Below are 17,257 nucleotides of genomic sequence, written 5' to 3'. Positions count from 1 at the left end.
GTGTATAGTTACCTCCTTCATGTAGCTGCTAATCACCCCTGCACCATCAACCTACAATTTTCATACCTCCTATAAGCTTCTAGCTAGGTTTGGATTATAAGAACCTACTGGCCCATCTCACTGCTCCTACCAGGATGGATGCCCCAGAAGGCATGGTCTATGGCCAACTCACCTTCCGGCATTATTGAATGAACATAAAACATTTCAGTGTCCCCTTGAAAATCTCACCTCCTCAAACTTCCTCCATTCCCCTGTGTTTGTGTGAAGGAAGATGTGAAGGGGTGTGATTCAGCCACCATCAGATTCTAAGCTATTTCCAATGTGTCACAGGTAAGGTTCAATATCATACGGTTAAGAATCTATTGAGAGAACTAGACGCTGTAACTGTTACCACTACACATGGCTTAGAAGCCTTTGAGTTTGGGGATCCCAACCTTTTGGTTAACCCGGCCATACTGAGTGAAGAGGACTTGTCTTGGGCCATACATATAATATGTAATATAGTTAATATGCGTAACTAACAAAACTTCCTTCTTTATATAATTTAACTTTGTAAAAGGACAAGCACAAGTTTAGTAGTCAAATAAAAAAAAAAAATCTGCTTCAACACCTGCCTTCACAGGCACACCCAGGAATAGGTAGGGTGAAGCACTATCATTGGTACTGGCTGAATTTTAATCAGCAAGTCATACAAGCCCACGTAATATCTGATACACATGTGCTTCAATTCTACTGCATGTGAGGGTGCAGAAAGCAGTACCACAATGTGCATTCCCTTATACAGTGTCCCACTGTGACCTATGCAGTATGCGCTCAAGCACTACACCATCAAGTCACAAGAAACATAGCTAAAAATCACATAATTTTATTAAAAGTTTACAATCTTGCAGGGTCATATTACTAGCTATCCAGGGCTACATGTGGCCCATGGGCAGCAGGTTGGACCTGCTGTTCCAAGCATTCTTTGGAGTGAACCGGAGCAACTGTACTAAAGCCTTTGGAAAAAAGACCAAGTAGAGGAGGCATCAGAGAGCCAGAAGGAAAACGAGGAATCCGGGAGCCTTTACTTAAGGCAGGTGTGTCAACCCAATGCTGCTGCTATTTGGGACTAGGTCTCTCTTTGGGGTAAAGGCCACCCTGTGCACTGCAGGGTATCTAACTGCATCCCTGGCCTTTAGCCGTCAGATGCCAGTAGCTTCCCTGAGTTATGATAATCAAAAGTTTCCCAAGGCTTTTGTCAAATGTCCCCTCTCTAGTGATCTAGACTCAGCTCTGCCACTGTTATACAATGGGACTTGAAGATTGTCAGAACTTTAACTTCTCAGGTCTTAAACTCCTCACTCATCAGATAAGAAACTGACCTGGATTGGTGCTTCCCAAAATAGGGGTGCTGTATCACATAGTGATACCTGAGCTACCTGCTGGTCACAATCAGATGCGACATTAAACGACACTGAAACTCTTCCCTTCCCTAGTCTCTTCCAGTCCTGATTCCAGCAAGAAGAATATCTCCATCTGGTGCTCTTTAATCCGTAGCACTTCTCCCATCTGCCTCTCCAAGGGGAGTGAGCACTCCTTAGGTTTAGAGTCTTGGGAAAGCCATAAAATTCAATTCTCTTATGATTTCATCATATTCTGTATGTCATTTATGACAGTCATGTACAACAGGGACACTGAATTCCTTCTCAAAGCACACTTATTTAAAGAAAACATGTGGAGCCATGTAGGAAAAATATGCAATAATAGTGTATGTGCTGGTCTGGCAGAAATTACAGAAGTTCCCGGGAGGGGCTGGAAAGACTGACCGTCCTTCTCCCACAAACACCTAACTTCCTGTTGGACAAAAATGAGACACATCCTAAGGTACTCAGGACCTGAGGTGATACTAATAACTGCAAAACTCTGGATCAAGCTCCCTTTATACTTCTGTTGTAAAGGTTGGGCGTGCAGCACCTGTTATGAGTTGAACTGTGATGCCTCCCAAAATCTGTATGTTGAAGCCCTAACCCTCAGGACCTCAGACTATGTCCCTGTTTGTAAACACAGTTGCTGCATACGTCACTTCATGAAGACGAGATCTCACTGAAGTGAAGTGGGCTCCTAGTTCCACATGGTTGGCATCCTTATAAGAAGGGGAAATTGGAAAGCAGACTGGCACACAGGGAGAAGGACACAGGACGGTAAAGGCAGAAATCAGAGAGATGCTTCCACACACCAGGAAATGCTAAACTGCCAGCAAGCCACTGGAAGGTACAGCAAAGGCGTAGATTAGTCTGTAACATCTTGATCTCAATCTTCCAGGCCCAGAACTGTGGGAGACTAAGTTTCTGTTGTTTAAGCCACTTAGTCTGTGGTACTCTTGGCTCCTCAGTTGTAGGTGACTAATATCATGCATCATCTTACATTAGCTTGGTGATACAGGAAGCGCTGAGTGTATTTTACACTTCCAAATCTCTGTCTGTGGCAGAAAATGCAGATACACTCGCTGAATTCATGTCCATATAGAAATGGGCATTAATGACAAAAGAAAACAACAAAACAAAACAAACAAAGCCATCCATATCCTCTATGTAGGCTTTACTTACATCTTTATAATTGCGTAGGTTAGGGATTCAATCATTGGTTTCCCTTCTCTGGTTATCCAGTCAATGAAATAAAGATGCCCAACTATGATGTAAAAGCCACCCCCCACACCCCCCCACCCAGCTGGAGGCAAAGCCAAGCCTAAGAATGCAGGTCTCCCAGCCCAGGTGTCAACAAATAGACCTCAGTGCCTGCAGGATTCATGCTGGGATTTTCAAAAATTGTCCTGGGCCTTTCAACCAGAAACTCTGAAGAAGATGCCAGAGTTTCCAACACCTAGGAAGACTCTCAGTTTACAGGTGACAAAACCCATAGGCTCTTTGCGTCCCCCCTTACAGAAAGTGTCAAAGCTCAGGTGATCATGTGATGAGTAGCCTTGCAAATGACCAAGCTACCTCTCACACACTTACATAGAAGGAACTAGGGATTTATTTCATGCTAATGTCAAGTCAAAACCCCAGTACTAGCCAGGTATGGTGGAACATTCTGGAACTCTGAGGTAGGATGATCACAAGTATGAGTCCAGCCTGGACAGCTCAACAAGACCCTTCTCAAGGGGGGTGGGCAGAGGATATATCTCAGTGCAAAGGCCTTGGGTTCAATTCCCAGTACTAAAACAGTGACACCAAAAAGAGTACTTCTAGACACCTGCCAAGAAACAAGAAGATCAAATTGTCTAAGAAAAATGCCTTGTAATTATTCATCTCTGTAATAACAACTATAGACAGAAACTATGATCTTGCATTCACTGCTTTTATCCATCTAAAATAAATACAACAGAGTCCTAGAACTCTGATCATCTGTACTTTGGAGAGATCAAAAATCAAACATGAATATGAATGACATTCCTGCCTTCCCCCTTCTCTGGAAATAGCCAAGTACATAACCCAGCCCACTGGGTTAACCCCCAGCCTAACTTCCTCAGCCCAGGAACATATCTAGAAGGCATAACTACCCATCAGCAGGTGGGTGTAAGTAGCTGTACACCCTACTCCCCGGTCCCCACTTGTTGGTATTAGCTCAAGTACTCATGGGATATCTATGGGCTTCCGGTGCCACACTGGAAGTTGGGCTTTGTTGGTGGTAAAGTTGACATACAAGGCCCTGTCCATGTGGCTGTGTTCTAGATAGGGACACGGGTCATACATAAGTAAACATAATCAATTATAAATCATGAAGTTCCTGCAAAAATAAATGCTATGGGGGTGGGAAGACAGTAAAGACCTCTCCGTGGAAGGGGAATCAAGCTGACACTTCAACAGCCTGGCAAAGTCAGTCAATGCATTAACATGGGGGCTACCTCTGCCGACCCACAGACAAAACTGGGGGTACTTCAGCTCTAAGTCAACACTACAAACAGTAGAAGTGCTTAAAAATTTAAAAAGTAACAATAACTGGTCTTAGGAGAAGGTAACACCCCTGAGGACACAAGGCTGGACAGTGCTCATTTTCATAAACTACAGATAGGATCTCAAGGTAAGGTAAGACCTGCGGGGAGCCCTTGCCAGTGGACATTGCTCTGTGGCACCACAGCAGCAACTTCTGAAGGAAGCAACAGAGGCAGGAGCTGCTGCCTTAGATATGGCTCGGCTCGCCAAGGCCCATTCCTCTTGGGCCCAGTCAGTTCCAAGACTGCACTGATGGGGGCCTCCAGCAAGTTCAATCAGCATTTTATCACCATGAGAGTGAAGCCTGGTTAACACTTTAAAAGATAAAATGAAGGTGTCCTGATTCCCTGGCCCTAGTTGAGATAACCTCCCCAGGTAGGCCTGGAAAATCCCTAGGCTGCTTGGTCACTGGGGCTCAAAGTCCTCCTCCACCCTGCCCCACCCGCCAACGGAAAAGTACTGGCCTGTCAGTGGCCAGGTTTCTTCCAGGGGTCCCTATCAGGGACACATCTATGCCCGCCCACCCAGTCCACAGGGAAATCCCAGCCCACTGCGTTAAACCCCAGCCTAACCTCCTCAGCCCAGCTGGTTTTACACCCTTGAACAACCCTGCCTAAGTAACCAAGCAGGGAGTGTGGCCAGGGGCCAGGGAAAAAGCCCTGAAAAGCAGGGAGTTCCTCAGATCCCATGGTCTGCACCTTGGCCCAGACACTGTCCACGGTAGGAAATGGAACACAAAAATCTGGGGACTAATGATGGGCCCTGACCTGTGCTCACACAGCCTGCATCACAGAGAGGGTCAAGGCCAACGGGAGACTCGGTGATATGGAAGGGGCTGCTCCCAGGACGCATGGAAAGCTCTGGCGTGGGTGGACAGAGGTGGGTGCTATGGAGCTAGAGGCAGACACCAGGACCCTCGCGCTCCTTGTCATGAGATGACACAGCTGACTGGCCGGGACACACCTGGATGCTGGGCCAGCCAAGCTTCCCAACAGTCGTCCACTGTTCCCTGACTCCAGAGACCTGGCAGCCACGCTCTGCAGAGACAGGGGGTTTTTCTCCTCCTTGGTGGGCCACGCCCTCTCCAGGCACATACTCCCTCCGTCCAAGGGCTTCGTCCAAGCGCAGGCTTGACCACAAAAAGTGCCCTTTTCTTTGGCGGACTCACCTCAGACGTGAGGTCCCGGAGAGCCAAACCGCCGGCTAAAAGGACATCCCCAGCACATTTCTCTCCGCGTCGAAGGGTCCATGGCTAGCAGCCACTATCAGCACATCCTTCTCCCACCCCGGGGCCCTACAAAATCACGCCTCGGTTTGGGCTTTATTTATGGCAGAAAAGCAGCATCTTAAAGCAGCTACTGGCTTGTTTGGGGTGCTCCTGTCTGACCCACAGCAAACTGGCCTAGTCTCTGGTAAAAACCACGCTGCAGAACATGGAGCTACAGCTGAGGTCCATCCGGTGGGGCTGCTCCTGCTCTAGTATCTTGGTAAAAAAGGAGAAAAATAATAAGAACACCATCCTCTAGTAGTGAGGGGAGACCACAGCCTCCAACGGAACCCTCCAGCGTGCTCCTGGGAGATTCCGCCCCACCTGTGGGACGAGGGACACTCCTCATGAGCACTTAAGAGGATTTTTTTTTTTGAATCTTTTTTTTCAGTCATACAAAACCTGGTTGTGAAAGGAAAAGAAAATGCCAGCCCTGTTTGACAGACAGCAGATTTATGATCATCTTTTAAGCCTCAAGTACGTCACAAGAATTGGCCCACCCACTGTAGAGCTCTACTGTAAACAGAGCCGGGTGCCCATCCCGCTCTCCCCCCATGGGACCTGTGGCCCTCTACTTCTGAACAGTCCTTGTTTCTCTCCCTTGGCCTCTGGTGGGTTAAAAAGATGCCTGGCTGTATGTATATGGAGAACACACCATGGAACTCTCTGGGCTCAACCTCCAAGACAAACATAGCCAACTCACGCCTTCGCCGTCTGCAGGCAGGCCGCAGATGTTAATAAACACGCTCGGGGTTTATGATCTGCCCACCGATTTCTCCATCCATTTTACACTCGACAAGTCAGGAGCTCATTTTTTTTCCCCCTTTCCTTAACGTACAAACTCAGTAAACTGTTGTAAGGCTTGGCAATAAATTTATGAATTTTGGCCTCCAGATGTGGCTGGAAATAAAAGTAAACATAGGGCGTGAGCAACTGCATTTCAGGTCTGTGCCCTGGGAGGCTGAGTCTGCAAAAAGTAAAGCTGAGAGAGACTCATTTGCCCTCTGCAAAGAGACAGGGGAGACACTTTACCTCAAGGTAGGGATGCTATTTGCTGCAGGAAAGGGATGCCAAGGTCCCGTGGAAATTTCAGGGTAAAGATTAGATGGCAGGGGTTAGAATCCTCATCTAGATGACCATTCATAATGGTGGGTGACATTATGGCTGGGTGGGTGACAGTGGCTCTCCTGACAATGCTGGCTAGGACACCATCCTATGTAGGGAAATCCTCAGAGCAGAAAGAATCTCAAGAAGTTTTACCACAGGTCTACTTTTCTGGATCTATTTATATGGAAAGTGGAAACAGACAGACATTCACAGAAGAAAGCAAAGGGTGCAGTGTAAACTTATAGGTCCATTTCAAACACAAGCCAAGGTTTTATTTCACTTTTAGGTCAAACGTCTTGTGGAGCCTGAGGGCCTTTCAAATCAGAAGTCCACCTTAGGTCACCAGCGTTGGCTTTAACGGCATAGAAATAACCTGCACATCTGAAAAATGTCATGTGTCGTAAGTTGGCATTTCTTATGAGTTTTCTTTAGAACTGAAAAGAAGAGCGAAAGAGCTCTGAGGCATAGTTCTTGACTGAAGTGGAACACCGCATGTCTTTCTGGAGTGTATTTGGTTTAGCAAAGTCATAAAACAAAAATTCATAAAGCAAAGGTTTTCTTGGTAACAATTCAGTAGAAATATTTGTGAAGTCTTGACCAACTCTGCATACTGAAGATGGTCCTCCTGGAAATGGCTTGGCGGCGAGAGCGGGGGATGACAGCCTGGGCGTGTGCATTAACAGGGAAGAGGGGGCCTTCCCATCTGTCTTGCTCAGTCCTAGAGGAAAGGCTCATAATTCATCTCTAACCACTGAGTAACAGAACTACATATGCATGAACACCAGATCAGGCCAACCATGGGGGCCTGTTGCTTTGGGTGGTCATTAGCTACGCAATTGAGATGCATAGGAAAAGAAAGTGCTTTGGGTTTACAAGTGCCAACTTTGTACCTTTTGTGTTTTGAATGGAATGGTAAGGGAAATGTTTAGGGTTTTCACCTCTAGATAAGGAATCACAAGATCACTGATTTATATCCTCAGAAGGGTCAGCCTTTAAGTCCCTGGCACTGAACTTTCATGTATAAAGGAGTCATAGGATACACAGCTGGCTAGCTCAGCTTATAGACCTGAAGTGTGCTTTAGTATTTTTGGAATTAGGTGATGAGATGTAAAGATTAAAAAATTTTTAAGATTTTACATAAAATATGGTCTTCTGGGTGGTCCTGAAAAATGGGAAGATCTGGCAACCACATCCATACCCCTGCACCAAAATTAGCCACAGAAGCCAAGAGCTGCTGCCTTCTTGACAAGGGCCATGTGCTCTCCAGGGTACAGCAGCTCACACCACGCCCAAGCACTGCTTCCCTCACGCATTTTGTTTGCTTCCTGACCCTTGCTGGCTTTTGCATTTACAACTCCTGTTTGTTTTGTTTTGTTTGTTTGTTTGTTTTCTAAATCACCTTTACTTGATGATTCTTATTTGATCTTTCTCAAATGAATGTCAAACACATGGATCCATAGCGTGGCTTGGTTCAGAGAGGCTCTCAGACAAAAGAAGATTTCACCTCAATGATTGACACTCTTAGATTCCTGGTATAAGGCAGGAGAAGATTTAGTGCTGTGACATTTCAAAGTTCCTAACCATAAAATACTTTGGGTGGTTGCGTCTTAGATCTCATTATAGGTGTGAATTATCAGCAGCAGGGAGGAACCCAAGAAAGTGTCCCCAAAATACATCTTTCCTCCTCACCCCACACTTGAGTGACAATTATCATGGGTCACAATATGAATATATCTCAAGAGGCTCATTATCTTCCCAAGGACCTTATGGCAAAGTCTGTATTTGTGTAAGGGAACAGGCACCAGTTAAAAGGGGCTATTATTGGCCAAATCCAGGACAAGCTGACTACCAAAGTAATTAAGCAAAGTACTAATATAAATAAATCCAATGAATAATTAGGAATTCCTAACTGAGTTCATACCAATCACACATACACACACACACACACACACACACACACACACACACACACACAGGAGAATTGAAGTTTTCTGGCAACATTAGAATGTCAAGGCCCAAATGGTAAATGACAAAGGAGTATGAGAGTTGGAAAACCACTTGCAACCACACAGTGAAAACTTCACTAAGCAAGAATTTTCACTGGATATTAAATCAAAGAGAAAACAGTGATGAGGAGCTTTGCGTGACGTTGAAGTTATAGACTGCTTGTAAGCTGCAAAAGATTTTCTTTTAAATGTTAACTGAATAGTAGAGAAATCAGATAACAACTTATCTAGGTGATCAAAATTACCATCACTAGTTGGAGACACATGGACATTAGGCTACCTTCACACACTTCCTCACCTATACAGTGATCCAGCCAATAATACATAAACTTAATCTAATCCCATGAAAACTTCAAATGCAAAATGAGGGATTCTGCATTGGAAAAAAAGGAGGAAGGAGGACTCTATTCTTCTAAACTGTCCATGTCATGAAAAACACACACCAAGAAAAGCTATAGAAATGTTCCAGATTAACACATTCACAATAGGATATATCTCGCTGCCACATAACTCTGAACCACCGGTGATACATCCATGACTGTCACATCGGGTGGCATGGGACAGTCCCATGGGGTGGCAAAAGCAGCCTAATGGGACAGTCACACAGGTACTACTGATAGTTCAAGGTGGTGGGACATGTTAAAGAAGTCCAAGAGATTTAGCAAACCAATGCAATGGCTCAGTCTGGATTGTGTACTAAAAGGAAATAAATAGTCATAAAGAACATTACTGGATCAACTGACATAACTGGAACATGGGTAGAGATTAAAGAATTACATCAACATCAATTTGCAAAGGTGATAACTGTGGTTATATTTCTTGGGAAGTATACACTGATATTTAGAGGTAAAAGCCTATGATGTGTAACTTAGCCTCATATGATTTAGGAGAAAGAAAAACACAGAAAGAAAGGGAACATGATAAAGTCAGTGTGTTAAAATGATAAGAACAGAGGGTTACACATAAAGAGGTTATGAGTGTTCTTTGCGTTGATTGAAATGGTTTCTAAATACAATCAAACGTGTGTGCTTGTGCACATATGTATGTAAAAGCAACTGCATGGGAGCAGGCCCTAAGTACAAATCTGGAGAATAATCTACTCAGAGTAAACAAGTGGGTCTCCTGAACTAGTAAAATCAGAAAGGCTGGATGTGGCTCATAGACACAGTAGCTCTTAAGAGTTAAAAAACTGCCTTCGCCAGCAAGGCAACAAGAACAGCCAAGATCAAGCAAGCAGAACTGAAAGCCTGCTGGAGAAAACAATAAAAACTGCCACAATAGACCATATTTGTCAAAAGAGAATGAATCCTAAGGCTAGAGAGACTGTGCCAGGCCCAGATGCCAGGTTACGTAGCCTATTTTCAGGATGAAGTCAAGGGTAGAAGCAGGAAGTCCTTCAGTAGCAGGTGACATGCAGAAAGGTGCATAACCTACTAGAATGTAAGACAGAATGGAGGGCTGGGCACCTGGAATGGCTGCAAAAAGCTAGGTGGGTGGTCACCAAATGTCAGCCCCAAGTTCCTGGGAAGCCACAAAATTCACATCAGGGTCCCACAAGATCACAGACACACTAAGCATTGTTACGAGACTGAATATGCAATGGCTTACACAAACATGTACTTTCCAAACATTTACTAGATAAAACATTAAATCATTACTTTGTCAGTAAGAGACTGTGCAGAACAATGTAATGTTAAATGGATCTTCAACATTCTAGAGGGTGAGAAGCCCTGGGGAAGAGGTCTCAACCTCCTGTCGAGAGCAGTGCCGTGCAGGACAGGAAGAGGGGAAGAATGGATTTAAAAGCACCGCACAGGTGGGAGAGCAATACTTGATTCACTTATGACACATTTACTGAGGATGGCAGAGCTCCAAGCACTCCTGGTAAGGACAGAGAGCAAGACATAGCCGATGATTTTAAACACCTGGCATTGACTGGGCATGGTGGCTCCTGCCTATAATCCCAGCACTCAGGAGGGTCACCACAAGTTCGAGGCCAGCCTAGAGTACGGAGTGAGTTCAAGGCCAGCCCAAACTATGTAGAAATACCAAAAATCTGGCATCGACTGCTATAGTAACACACACTTATCTCAGCTGCTTCAGAGGCTGAGTCAGGAGGATGGTAAGGCCAAAGCCAGCCCAGGCAATTTAGTGAGGCCGTGTCTCAAAATAAAATAAAATGAGGGCTTGGGATGTAGTTCAGTGGTAGAGTTCTTGCCTACCATGCACAAGGCACTGGGTTTAATCCTCTGTACCCACATCCCCCAAAGCCAATGTTCTGAATTAGAGTCCCAGTGGCCAGCTAAACGAAGGCCTTGGTGTTGATATCCGGCCCCATGACTTCACACTGATGAGAAATGTGGAAACGCAGAGCAGAGCCCAGGCTGGAGCAAGAGGACAAGAGGACCCTGGACTTCCAGGGTCATGAGCTTGAGGAGTTAGGCAAGAAGAGCTCCACAGAGCTGACTCTGAAGAAATCACAAGGGTACAGATGTGTGTTTGAGAGTGGTTTTCAAGAGATGTGTTGGTAAAACCAAGGTAGGGATTTAAATCTAGAGCCCGAGAGCCTAGTCCAAGGCAAACCTATGGCACACATGCAGCAGTGAACCGTTCGTACCACTGAAAGCCCTGAAAGGTTCATTTTCATTGGCCTAGGCTCATCCCTGCTGAGGAAGGCAGAACGTAAGATTCTGAAATGAACAGCCAGGAGCATCAGAAGAGGAGGAGAAAAGGTAAGGGATATGGAGAATCAAGCCTCATAGCTTTAACAGCTGCAGTCAGGTTGCCAAGAGGAACGAACAGATGAGCTGTTCAAATAAGGTAGAGAATTCGCAGAAGCCCCTTCCTCTCTTGTACGAGGAAAGAAACAATGAAGTATCAATGTCCAAGAAAAGCTTTAAGCTGAGACAAGTTTAGGCTAAGTTGTTCAAGACAGCGAGGGAGAGGATCAGAGGAGAGACAGGGAATGAGGTCTGGTGTCCACTTAGTCAGCTCCACAAACAACTCCCTGGGCCCAGCTGGGGAAGGAACCGCAACCCAAGACATGTGGAAGAATGGGGTGACAACTACCGGAGAGGTGGGGTGACAAGTTCAAAATCAAGAACCTACCGTTCAGCTGAGTAGGCAGCCTGGTGGCAGAGAGCTTCTTCCAATGACTGAGGTCCAGGGTTTGATCCCCAGAACCATGAGCACATGGACTTAAACAGTGTCTGAAAAGGGTCAAGGTAAGGATGAGGCAGAAGCAAACAGGAGAGGTGGTCCTCCTGAGCTATCACACCAGCATCTGTGATTTGGAGAGTGGATGGGTTCCGTGGGATAAGGGAAAATAAGCAGAGGAGGTGAGGGCAGGATGGCAGGCAGGAAAAATCTGCTCACAAAGGAGAAAGGAGGGGTCTGGGAGATGTCAGCCAGGGTCCTAGGCCTCGATTGGGGTGTTTTCATTTCCATCTGAACCCTCACCCTGGCCTTCACCGCATTTTATCTCCTATCATTCACCAGCATTTAGCTAGAAACCATGGCAACGAGGAAGCCTGAAAAAATAACTGAAATGTCAGGAGGAATGATGCCACAATGGAGTCACCCTTCTGCTTTCTGGAGAACTGGATCCCTGAGTAACAGGGGTGAGATGACAGGCAGGCTGCTGTGGACTGTTCAAACAACCAGCTTTGACCTTTATGGGACAAGCGAGCTGCTTGCAGCTGTAGCCAGACAGTGAGCTGGGGACAACTGAAACCCAAGTTCCCAATGTCACACCAGCTCTGGGGGCCCTGGGCCAGAAGCCCCCTTGACAGCCCCTCGACAGCTCACCCCGCTAGGTTCTGCTCGCACCGTTGCTCCACACATCCACAAGCCGTGGGTGGTCAGGTTCATTGGCAGGGCAAGAGTCTTGTCTACACTCTGCTACTGCTCATGGGTCTTGAGTAGCTGATTGTCCTGAATCGCATCTCTCTCCATCTATTCCTGGTGTTTTACAACCTCACTGTTGCACCCTGTGATCCCACAGAAAGATATCATGGACCCCCAAAGCACCTATGATAAAATGCTAACCCCCAGCATAATAGTATTTAGAGTTGGGGCCTTTGGGAAGTAATTAGGTCGTGCGCATAGAGCCTGACGATGGGATGAGTGCCCATAAACTCTCCCACACCCTCCCCACAGTCTAGTGAGCAAGAAGTCAGGTGCTGGTAAATCAAGAAGGAAGCCAACCACGCTGACACTCTGACCTTGGACTTCCTGGCCTCCAGCACCAGAGGAGTGTATTTGCTATTTAAGACGCTCAGCTATGGTATTGTTCTTACAGCACCCACACTGACCAAGACAAAAAAGCCAAGGCTTCAGAGGAATACACAGCAGTGAGCTGAGGCTGTCCATGGCACCACAGATGAGATTTAAAGCAGCTCAGAATTCCAATGCCTTCTACCAGGCACGTAGGGGTCTCTGCCACCAAGAGTTCCTTCACCCACCACCTGGCCATACACCTGAGAAACCCCACGCTCTTCTCATCCCTCACTCTCTGACGTAAATGCATTTTCTACTTTGTTCAATCCCACCTTGCGGCAGAGAGTAAGTGAAAGGCCACGGGACCCCACACACCTGCGATGGAATCATCTCCCCAGAGCCACAAGAGTCAGAGACTTGAGGTGTCCTCAGGCAGGTTTAAGTGTCACTTGAACCCTGAAGATTTGACTTTATTATTATTGCTCTTGTTTTCATCGTTGGAAACCGGTATGACATAGCTGCTGTCACCCAGCGAAGGCTGCCTCCCAGGCCCAGCACTCAGTTCTCCTGGGCACCTCACCACAGCGGTAAGCACAAATGCAGTTCCCGCAGCCTGCAGGCACGCAAGGGGGAGGACTGCACCAGGGTGGTCCCCGTTGCAGCAGTCACGGCCTGTGGCCAGACACCCTCGGTCCTTATGGCTCTGACCCTGCTACCACAGACATCTTCAAACAAACCTGTGAAAGAAAGGCCACATTGCTGCTGTTCTGCTCCTACACCATCCTGGGAGTGGAGGTCCACAGGAAAAATATTTTCTGAAAGTAACTCCCTAGCTCGGGGCTGGGAGGGTTACATACCATAGGAGAAATCAGGAAACAAACAAAAACTAAGAGAAGGGGCTGTATTTAGTACCTCTTATAAGAGCAGTCTACAGGAAAAAAGGGAAAAGAAATGTCACACACACAGCTCCACGCGCGCACACACACACACACACACACACACACACAAACCAGCCCCGCCTGAATTTGAGGTTTGGCACCAATACCAAGACAGGGTTGGCCAGGAGAAAGGTGTGGCCCAGTGAAGGACATGTCCAGGAGTCCAGCAACAGTAAACTTGAATCCCAACCCCAACCCCACCTGACTCCCAGCCAGGGTTGCTGGTGACTCACTTGATTCTCCGGCCTTGGTGGCTCCATCCAGTAAAATACAGGACTTCTGACCTCACCAGGGAACAGGAAGATTAGCTCATGTTTATAAAGCACTTTGAAGATGAAAAAGCCTGTGCCCAAAGGGGGCTATCATTATTATTATTATTATTATTATTATTATTAACTACCTGTGAAAAAAGAGAGAATGGGTTCCCATCTATGTCTAATGATTAGCTCTGGGGACTCATGGAACCAGAGAGGTAGGGACCCTGCAAGGCAGTGACACTTAGCAATGGAGACTTGAGCTTAGAACACTCAGACAATGCTTCTCAGAGTTTGGGGTGGGGAACATCACCAAGGCAATGAGTCTGGCTGTAGGGATAGGACAGACACAGCACCAAACAGCACAGAATCACAGCAGGAGAAAGAAATGCCCCCCCCCCCCGCTTGCATCCTCTATTCATCTTACTGATTCCACTTCAGGAGAAAGCCCCCTTTCAGTGCATCTGTGTCTCTAACTCTCTCCAGGAGCTAATTTCCCTTCATCAGAAAAAGAAAGATAACCCCAGGCTCAGAAGCCAGGGAGACAACACTCTGTGCACCTTATGAACACTGTTTTGATTTCATTGCACTATTTGCACATTTGTTTTCACTGCACAAAAAGTGATACTGGCTCATTAAATTTCATTTAAAAATAGTGTTTCTCAGCCTCAGCCCACTGGGCACATTGGACCAGATTATGCTGGGTGCTGGGGGCTTATCCTGTGCACTATAGGATTTAAGTGGGTCCCTGACCACCCCTGCTCACTAGATGCTGGGGGCATCGTTCATCACCTCCTTTAGTTGTGACAACCCATATTATCTCTAGACATTGTCCGATGTTGTGGGGTTTGCTGGTTGGGGAAGCTCCCCCATCTCCTCTGTATAAAACCACTGCTTTTAAATCATTTTGATTTTAAAAAAATGTAAATAGGTTTAAATACTAAAAACTGGACTCAGTTTGGGAACACTTGGAACAGAGAAGTAGTTCTTGCCCTGCTCCAGAACCATGGTTTCACGTCCCACGGGGCAGCCTGTATTCTGGTTCTCTTGAACCCAAATGCCATCACTCCACAGGGCTCCATACACAGCAGCGGTCTGAGCTCTGCTACGTGGGAAGCAAGAGGTGTGAGCGTTTCTGGAAGTCACAAGCGAGAGTATTCAGAAACAACCTGCATTCCAGGCCCTCTGCCTGGGGTTGTTCCCTGCGTAGCAGAGCTTGAGGACAGAGGACATCTTCTTATCATAGCTGTGTAGGAGCCAGAGAGAGGAGGATTATGGGTGATCCTGGGAAGGTGGGTGGGGGGCTCATTCAGAAATGCCTGTAAGTCTTAGAAGGACCTTGTCAGATCTCTTCCTTCCTTCCACCTTACCCACAGGGAAACCGCAGCCCAGAAGGAAAGGCTGTGTGTCCGTCCCCAAGACTGGCCTCCTCTGGCATTCATTTTGTCCAACTCTAGCGTGTGCATATCAATATGTCACTGCCCTAATACTCAGAATATGAGGCCAAGGCTTATAAATGGGTGGCTTTCAACATTTAAAAATCTGCAGCAGCGAAGCTACGCAAATGAAATAATTAAATCCCGCACTGGCAGCCACCCAGCCGACGGAAGCAAAGCCAACTCTGTCACCACTATGGCCCCCAGCCCTCTCCAGGGGAGGCCCTGGAGAACCACCACCAGAGGCTCCTTGGGTGGCTGTCACCAGGTTTTCCTGGGATGTTTCCTTCCCAACTCTCTCTCTCCTACTTGGCATTTTCACTCTTCACCATCTTCTCCTGAGATCACCAGGAAGTTAAACTGTCAAACTTCCTGGTTCATGCAAAGGTAAGACTGTCAATTAAATAGACACATTATAAAGAAGGAAAGTCTCATTTTGAAGATTTCGTGTCAGCGCTGTTCAACATACCTGTCTGTTTCAGGGACCAGTGCCTAGCTCCTTGGAGTCCCAGCTCATCCAAGAAATTTCTTGAATCATCAACAGAAAGGATCCCCAAGCAATCAGTGCTACCTTCTCTCCGTCCTCTGGTCCTGTCTTGACGGCTCCACCTTCAGGCATCTTGGTGGGAGTTTTAGATTGGAAACTTGTAGTGGAAACTTGTAGGACTGATGGGGAGCAAATGAAACTAATATGAACTTCAGGGTATAACTGGGTCCATCCAACTCCAAATCCTTAACATGGTACTTTCTACTTAAGGAAGCTAACTCAGCTCTGTGCGACCCTTTTTTATTTTTATTTTTTTTAGAACCCAATCAATGTCAGCGTGTGAGAGACACTGACATGACTAGTTACAGTTATTCGGCTACCAACTTATAAGCCCAGAGCTGGCCCTCCAGGAACTAGTTAAATAGTGAGCCGAATCTGACCTCAGAGAATCTGGCCTTCAGCAAAAGCTAAAAGACATGCTACAGGGTGATGTGTGGTTCAGGTTCAAGGCCCAGTAAACTATACAATTAGCAGAAAAACCTCTGAAGGCTGAGGTTGCTTTGTGGAAGAGCTAACTCTCTTCTCATAGCAGGGCCTGGGATGTTAAGAAAGACACAGGATGCACAAGCGCACAGGTAAGAATGTGGAATGATGTACCCTATTCCTGCTCTCTGCGGTCCTGACAGCCAGAGACCTGCTCAGCACAGTAACATGCCAGGACCGCCTGCAAGATGCTCTGTCTGTTAAGTGTGATCACTCCCCTCTGGAAGCAGAGGAAAGAAAATAACAAAATAACACCCAGACTCATTCTGTTCAGCTGTAGAATGTACATGATTTTTTTAGCATCGTAAGTTTTTATTTTGCTTAGGGAACACTTTGCAGGTAGCAGTATCCTTTATTCAGAAAGGATCTGCACTGTCCCTTAATTAGAGGTCAACACTTCACAGGTCCTGGTAATAGAGGATGAGTGAGACATAGATCAGGAGCTTAGGAAGCTTCGAGTCTAGACATGAGACCTTGTGGGAATATGAAAATAAATGAAATATCCAAAAATCTGTACTATGGACAAGTGAGGTTAGGATCGTCATTCATACCAGGCCTTTACAGCTTTTGAGGTGCTTGTGTGAACATGGTTCCTCTGACAATATAGTGGAATCTCTGAGAAGCAATAAGCAGAGTAGGGTAAGTCCCCCCAATGCCACTAAGCCACATTTGTCCCTGTGGAGATGTAGGGCAGGATAGGCTGAGGCAGGTTCTACAATCTGATTAAAATTGCCTGTTGAAGGTTTCTGCTCACTCATGTACTCATCCTAATGTACAGAAACTCCACACCTGGAGTCCACACAGGTGAATCCCCTGGCATGAGGAAGACGCTTACTGAAGAGTTTCCTGCTGCTGCTGGGCCCATGAGGTGGGACAACGTAAGTGTCCGTGCCCCTAGAAGAGGCGATCTGAGAGGACACTGCTCCTGCTCACATAGGAGATAGCGAACTTTCTCTTTCAAGGGTCCAGTGCCCCTGAGATTCAGTGGGTCAGACCCACCGGAGTCACCAATCCTCAGCTTTGCCACAGT

General features: G+C 46.5%; 1 long non-coding RNA gene across 1 annotated transcript in view; it reads right to left on the bottom strand.

The window, feature by feature from the left end:
• LOC106146434 overlaps positions 1-15,724 on the bottom strand; it is a 50,532-nt gene extending 34,808 nt beyond the window's left edge. Inside the window, exon 1 of the long non-coding RNA XR_001230870.1 lies at positions 15,667-15,724. This is a non-coding gene — a long non-coding RNA (uncharacterized LOC106146434). The remainder of the gene's footprint in view (positions 1-15,666) is intronic.
• Positions 15,725-17,257: the final 1,533 nt, after the last annotated feature.

This window comes from Chinchilla lanigera, unplaced genomic scaffold, assembly GCF_000276665.1.
Source record: "Chinchilla lanigera isolate Chin_1 unplaced genomic scaffold, ChiLan1.0 scaffold00077, whole genome shotgun sequence".
Taxonomy (NCBI): Eukaryota; Metazoa; Chordata; class Mammalia; order Rodentia; family Chinchillidae; genus Chinchilla; species Chinchilla lanigera.
This window is presented reverse-complemented; position numbering and strand designations above follow the sequence as displayed.